Below are 7793 nucleotides of genomic sequence, written 5' to 3'. Positions count from 1 at the left end.
CTAGCTGAAGTAAGAAGCCTTTGGTGACACAAAAGGTTTTTTGCACTGAAAACAGAATCGAATGCTTCTTTATAGTTGAAAGAACATATAAAAGGGAATTTCAATTCTTAGCCATTACTTATTTCCTTTTGTCACATAATTTAAGAACTTTCTGAGTTACTGCCAGCTTAAGCATATATTCCTACTCGATCTTTTTTCTATCCTCTTCTCTCATCCATACTTTCTATCTTCTTTATTTTCATTTATCTTGTAGTTAGTAATTTTGATTATTTTATAGTTATAAGACTTAATTGCAATTCCTAATATTTTATTATAAATAAGTTTTAAGGTTAAATAAGTTACTACCCATAATGAGCTAATCATCAATCAATAATTATATAAAGCTAAATAATAAATTAAGATTCTTCCTCTTATAATTGATAAAATGTTAATTGGAGCATATATGTCATCACTTTAAAAGATTTTCACTTTATGTTATTACATGCGAACTTAAGGGCATAAAATACTTCTTGGCATATACACAGTATCATGTATGGATTTAGTGTAACAGTACGAAATACAACCAACAAATGTTTGGCTTATTTAGTAGCCAGGTTTCTACCTGCTTGTATCTTAGAGATTTAAGGTTTGAATCCTACCAAATGAGGGTGTCTGAAGGTAAGGATTCTATTACCCTCTTCTTTACTTTCAAGTGCTTGGCCCATAAAATATGGACAAAAAAAGCCACGAGTGTTTAAATCTAACTAGTCAGGGTCCTCCTTATCTTATGAAAAAAGTCTAGTATATAAGAAATATATGATATAATACATCGCGTCATGTATAAAGCTATTAATCATGCATGCTAGCCAGTTAGGTTTGTTGTAGTGAAATGACTTATTGTCAATCAAAAACTTATGCTATTCGTTTTAATTCGTGCTTACAAGAATAAATCTCAAATCCATTGAATTGACCACAAAGTTTACTAGGCTAGCTTGTCCAATAAGAAACGAATTGAACAAAGTGTCAAAGGAAGCTAAGCTTGCTCGTTAGTGATCCAAAATATTATTGCATTGTTTTAGTCTGAATCAATTCATAAAACAAAATATTTCTAATATGATGATAGCTGAAGAAACAACTTCATTTGAGTCATCCCATATCTCTACTTGCTCATGCCTCATGGTAGGCCACTTAATACATAGCACATCAATATTCAAATAGGGTTTTGGTGGTTAAAAACCGCTATATTTAAGCATTACATATTTACATCTATTGAAAGATCAAGTAGACTTATTAAATTACAACATATAAAATTATTAAATCCCAAAAATGATATATGTACGGGATAGTACCGGTAGTAATAGCTAATTAGCCGGTAATATGCAATAATAACACAGAAACAACTGATTAGTAAGAAAGCTCAAATGTCCATAACGGCCTTTCTAAACGGCCACGTGGAGAGCTGCTTCAGACCACGTAGGCACCTGCTGCCTATGGGGTCGGTTTGCCACCTATCGTTATAGGTGGCACCAGCTTGGTTATTTCTCTATATATACCCAAGCAAATGTTCATCCAAAGGTACAATCTTTTTCTCACTCTCTCTCTACACATCAAAAACACTTTCTCTCTCTTCATTCTTTCTTCTTATCGGATTGCTGACTTTAGCATCGGAGAGGTTATTCCCGGATAACCCTCGGGTTAGCTTATCTGTGTTGACTGTGCAGGTGCGTAATTGGACGATAAACCTTTACCAACCCACGAAGATTATCTGTGCCGGAATTACCCGGAACAGTTGGCGCTAGAAGGAGGGGATAGTAATAACTTCTATCGTCCAAATAACCTTCGCCAGTCATGGAAGAAAACCAGGAACGCATAACACCGACAGCAGAAACCGAAAACCGTCAGTATGATAGCAGCACTTTGAATGTCAATGCAAACAAGACCGTCAATGCAATACCCGAGATTGAAGTGGAGGATGAAACTCATCTTCTCCACAGGAATACTGTGAACACACCGGTAACACCAGAACGAAGCCCCGCACGAATGTCGGACCCCATGGAGGAATTTACCCCAGAGGAGTTAGAGGTAACGGCAAGGGTAATGAAGGCGATGTCCCGAAAAAGGAAGGAGGCTGAAGCTGCAGCCAACAGGGGGCGAATTAATACACCGGCCATTCCTGTGATTGTGAATCTGGCAAGCCAGTTCAACCAGGCGGACGAGCAACCGCCGCCACAGCCCCAAAATCGAGGAATAATTATTCCAAGTGAAAGCCAACCAACTCATGGGACGCCGATAGGGGATTCAGGGTCCCGACAGCAAGAGGTCAATAGCGGGCCGCTAAGGCGTGGAACCAAGACTATAGTCAGGCCGAGAGTATCACCCTTCACCCAGGAGGTACTGGATCAACAAATGGAAAGGAGAAAAATGTCGGCATGTACCTTTGATGGGAAAGGAGATCCCAGGCGATATGTAGCGGCGTTTGAAAGCCATATGTTACTTTATACCGACACCGATGCGGTGTGGTGCAAGGTGTTTCCGACAACGCTCACGGGCCCAGCCTCGGATTGGTTTTCCAATTTGGAGAATGGATCTATCGATTGCTTCGATACTTTGGTTGAATTGTTTACCGGTCAATATATTAGCAATAGCGCAAGGCAAAGAACTTTTGGGGAGCTTATGTCGGTCAGGCAAAGAAGGGACGAGTCCCTTAGGGATTTCATAAGGATATTCAACAGTGAGGCTAATACGATACCGAAATTACAGCAAGAAATAGTTGTAATGGCCTTAATGAATGGTCTAGGGGATAGTGATTTCAAAAAATATATGGCGAGAAAGTCGTTTTCAAATTTAGGCGTGGCCTTTGGCAAGGCCTATGAATACATAAAAAGCGAGGAGTTGTTGAAAACCAGTAGCCAGATAGCGGCATCAGAACCCTCTCGAAGGCAGAACGACGGCGTTGCGCCTCACGCTTACATTGGCGGAACGAACAGATTACAGCAGCAATCAGGCCCACCAAGAGCCGCCAGGCCACCCAGAGGTCTTGGCCGGTACAACAGTTACACGCAATTGAACACACCCAGGGCCGCAATATATTCAATAAATCAACACCGAGAAGAATGGACGCGACCGGCACCAATGATAACCAAAGGTCGGGACACAAAAAAGTATTGCATGTTCCATAGGGATATCGGCCATTATACGGAGGAATGCACTCAGTTGAAGGAGAATATAGAAGACCTTATTCGAAAGGGCCACCTGTCTCAGTACCGGGCACAAGCAGGGTCAAGCCGGCAGCCAGCCCCGTAACCCAGACAAAATGAGTATCGAAGACAGGGTGACTCGTCCATGCAAGATGACACCTACCGACGAAACCACAACGGGGAATACCGTCAGGGGAATGGCGTGCCCAATCACAAAATCACCATAGAGGTTATTACCGGTGGTCCGGTACATGGGGGATCAGTTAGCGGGGCGAAAAAGAGTTTGTCTGAGCACCGACACACAGTAAATGCACTAGGTATAGACGAACGCCCAAGGCCCGCGTCCATGCCGTCAGTGTCCTTTTCAGAGGCAGACGCCAAGGGCTTGGTTTTTCCTCACGATGATCCATTGGTTCTAATTCTGACGGTCAATGGAGCCAACATCAAACGCGTGCTGGTCGATGGAGGGAGCTCCGCTAACATCCTGTTCGCAGAAGCATTTGATGCAATGAGAATAGGCCGGAAGTACCTAACCCCGGTACCGTATCCGGTTATTGGTTTTAACGGTTCTACAGTTAGGCCAGAAGGAAGTATAGCATTGCAAGTTAGAATTGGCGAGGGCATGGCGGCCAGGGATGTTATGACGGAGTTTTTAGTAGTTGATGTGCCATCGGCGTACAACGCCATTGTCGGTAGACCCCTGATCCATGATGTGCAAGGGGTAGTTTCGACATATCATTTGACAATGGTATACGTTTCAAATTTGGGGAAGACAGAGCGCGTTAGGGGAGGTCAGACAATGGCCAGAGAGTGCTATGTAACAGCTCTAAAGCAGCCCAACCGACAGCCCCAAGTTAATCAGGAAACGCAGAAAAGGGGGCGAGCTGTATCTACACACGACTTAGCAATGGAGAATTTCGATACGCGCCCGGCAGCAGTTCCCCGCCCTTCGCCGGGAGGGGAGACAGTAGAAATTGAATTGCAACCTGGGGTATCGGGAAGGATTGTGCGAGTAGGGTCAGACATGGATGTTGATACCCGTTGTCACCTGGTAGAACTTTTACGGGAGAATGCCGACGTATTTGCTTTCTCGGCAGATGAAATGCCAGGGATTCACCCAGACGTCATAGTGCACAAGCTGAATGTGGATAGAAAGGCCAGACCGGTTAGGCAGAAAAAACGAAACTTCTCGACAGAAAAGATAGAAGCAATACAAGCAGAGGTAAACAAGTTGCTAGCGGCAGGGTTTATTGAGCCTTGTACATACCCCGAATGGTTAGCGAATGTGGTCATGGTGAGGAAGCCGTCAGGAAAATGGAGGATGTGCGTGGACTTTACTGACCTGAATAAAGCCTGCCCAAAGGATTGCTATCCACTGCCCCGAATAGATAGGCTGGTAGATTCCACTTCCGGCCATGCTCTGCTCAGTTTCATGGATGCTTTCTCGGGATACCATCAGGTCAGCCTGTATGCACCAGACAGAACAAAAGCGGCATTTATCACTGATGCCGGAGTATTTTGTTACAAGGCAATGCCGTTTGGGTTACGAAACGCCGGGGCAACATATCAGAAATTGGTAGACAAAGTCTTCGCAAATCAGAAAGGAAGAAATGTGGAAGTATACGTTGATGACTCCATCGTAAAAAGTCGGTTAGCCACTGATCACGTTGCAGATTTAAGGGAGACATTTGAAACTTTGCGTCAGTACCGAATGAAGCTCAATCCGGAAAAGTGCGTCTTTGGGGTTCGTTCAGGGAAGTTCTTGGGGTTTATGGTTAGTGAGAGGGGGATAGATGCAAATCCCGACAAAATAGACGCTATACTTAGCCTACCACAACCCAAGTCGATAAAAGATATACAAAAGCTTACTGGCCGCATGGCGGCGCTGACGAGGTTTATTAGCAAATCAGCTGATAAGGCCTTACCGTTCTTTGTAGTCCTCCGGCAAAACAAAACATTCATCTGGGGAGAGGAGCAAGCAAAGGCATTAGAGGTGGTCAAAAGCCATCTAAGGTCTCTCCCGACCATAGCACGGCCGGAACAGGGAGAGAGCCTGCAGTTGTACATCTCGGCATCTCCGAAGACGGTTGCAGCGGTGCTGATAGTGGAACGAAAGAAGGCTCAACTGCCAATTTATTTTGTGAGCCACGTTTTGAACGCGGCTGAGAGAAGATACCCTCTGATAGAGAAGATTGCATATGCAGTGGTAATAGCAGCAAGAAAACTTAGGCCATATTTTGATGCGCATACCATTGAAGTATTAACAAACCAGCCGTTAGAGAAGTCCCTACAGAAGATGGAGACGTCAGGAAGATTGCTCAAATGGGCGGTAGAGTTGTCGGAATATGCTATAATTTACAAGCCACGAGTGTCGATAAAGGCTCAGGCTCTGTCTGACTTCATTGTGGAAGCATCTTACACAGAACAAGAAGAAATCAACAGAGTGTGGAAAGTTTCCGTTGACGGCTCCTCAGCATCAACAGGCTCCGGAGCCGGTATTGTCATGACATCACCGCAAGGTGACATATTCGAATACGCCATCAAATTCAAGTTTAAAGCCTCTAATAATGAAGCCGAATACGAGGCAGCACTTGCGGGGGTGCAATTATGTGTTGCGGCTGAGGCAAGGCGGATAGAGCTCACGACAGACTCACAATTGGTGGCAAGTCAATTTGACGGCACTTATGAGGCCAAGGAACAAACAATGATGGCTTACTTGGCAAAGTTGAAAGCGATAACGGCTAACTTGGAATCATTCGAAATACAATTGGTGCCGAGAGCGCAAAACACACAGGCAGACGCCTTGGCAAAATTGGCAAGTTCAAGCTTCAATGATCTAGAACGTACTGTGATGGTGGAGCTTCTGGAACGTAAAAGCATTGACCCCGACGACACTCCAAAACAAGTGAATTGCGTGGTTAACGGCAAAGAGTGGTATGATGGCATACTGGCCTACAAGGTGCATAACGTCTTACCGGCGAACAAAATAGAAGCCCAGAAAGTAAGGAAGGACAGTGTCTGGTTTGTCATGTTCAAAGGAATGTTGTATAAAAGGGGGTTCTCGTTACCGTTGCGAAGATGTATATCGGCCTATGAGTCAGCTAGGCTGGTAGAAGAGATCCATGAAGGAGATTGCGGAAATCATGCTGGAGGCCGGTCAATGTCCTTGGAAGCAATGAAAAGAGGATACTATTGGCCAACAATGAATGCCGATACCTTAGCATACGCGAAAAGGTGCGACAAATGTCAAAAATTTGGGCCGGCAATAAATCAGCCGCCAAACGACCTGACACCAATTCTAAATCCAATACCGTTTGCACAATGGGGAATGGACATTATCGGACCTTTCACGTCAGCAACAGGGAACAGAAAATTCCTAATAGTAGGGATTGACTACTTCACTAAGTGGATAGAAGCAGAACCGGTAGCAAAGATAACAGCCAGTGAAGTTAAGAAGTTCATATGGAAGGGTATATTCACCCGATTTGGCCTACCGGTCGCCATGGTATTTGATCACGGCTCCCAATTTGATTGCAATCCGGTTAAGAACTTCCTTAGCATATACAAGGTGAAATTTGCATATGCGGCTGTCTGCCATCCTCAGTCAAATGGGCAAGCGGAAGCCGCAAACAAGCAGATATTAACGGCACTAAAAAAGAAAGTAGAAGATGCAAAGGGCTTGTGGGCCGATCTGATCCCGGAAATATTATGGGCGAATAGAACGACAACAAGGGAAACCACCGAAGAATCGCCATTCAACCTTGCTTTCGGCTCTGAAGCTGTCGTTCCGGCTGAAGTAGGACTCCCTACGTTTCGTGTTCAGCATTTTTGTGAGGATCAAAACGACTTGCTCCTACGACAACAGTTAGACTTCTTACCTGAAACTCGGCTTACGGCTGCCATCAAGTCAGCGGCATATAAGAATCGTATGAGTCAAGCGTATAACAAGAGAGTTAATTATCGGCCTCTGGAAGATGGGGATTTGGTCCTTCGTCGAACGGCAGCGACGGGTAGAGGGAATGCAAAAGGCAAACTCACAGCAAATTGGGAAGGCCCCTACCAGGTGTATGAAACGATTCGGCAAGGATCATATCGGCTAATGACTCTAGAGGGAGTACCGTTAAAGAATGTTTGGAATACAAATGTCCTTAAAAAATATTACGTTTAGATTGTGCATTTGCTTCTTATGTTAGGTACCGGCATGGCATGTAGTCATGATTTAATATTTTTGTAACCAACCTCCAGGCTTGTAATTTGTTTTGATGATTTATGGCCACGGCCGTTAATTAATAAAAGAAAGTGCTATAACATATGGAGTCATCCCCTACTTTCGATATGATCTGATAAACAGCCTAACTAGCTGTCTCTTTCATTCAAGTAAGGAGGAAGGTTGGATAACTATTGCGCCTCAAGGCAAGTTGAAATTGATGGTCTGATCTACTGTCAAATACTTGGCCTGATAAAGGCTGCAGATACTGGAAAATACCGACAATAAACATTGATAAGGAATTCCGAAATCAATTTCTAAGGAAATTAATTGCGGAATTCGAGGGCATATGCCTAAGCCTAAGAGTCGAAAAGACGGCAGGGCAAGTTATAAAATTTTTTCGTACAAAT

This window comes from Chenopodium album, chromosome 18 (assembly GCF_948465745.1).
Source record: "Chenopodium album chromosome 18, dcCheAlbu1.1, whole genome shotgun sequence".
In the NCBI taxonomy this organism is placed as follows: Eukaryota; Viridiplantae; Streptophyta; class Magnoliopsida; order Caryophyllales; family Amaranthaceae; genus Chenopodium; species Chenopodium album.
This window is presented reverse-complemented; position numbering follows the sequence as displayed.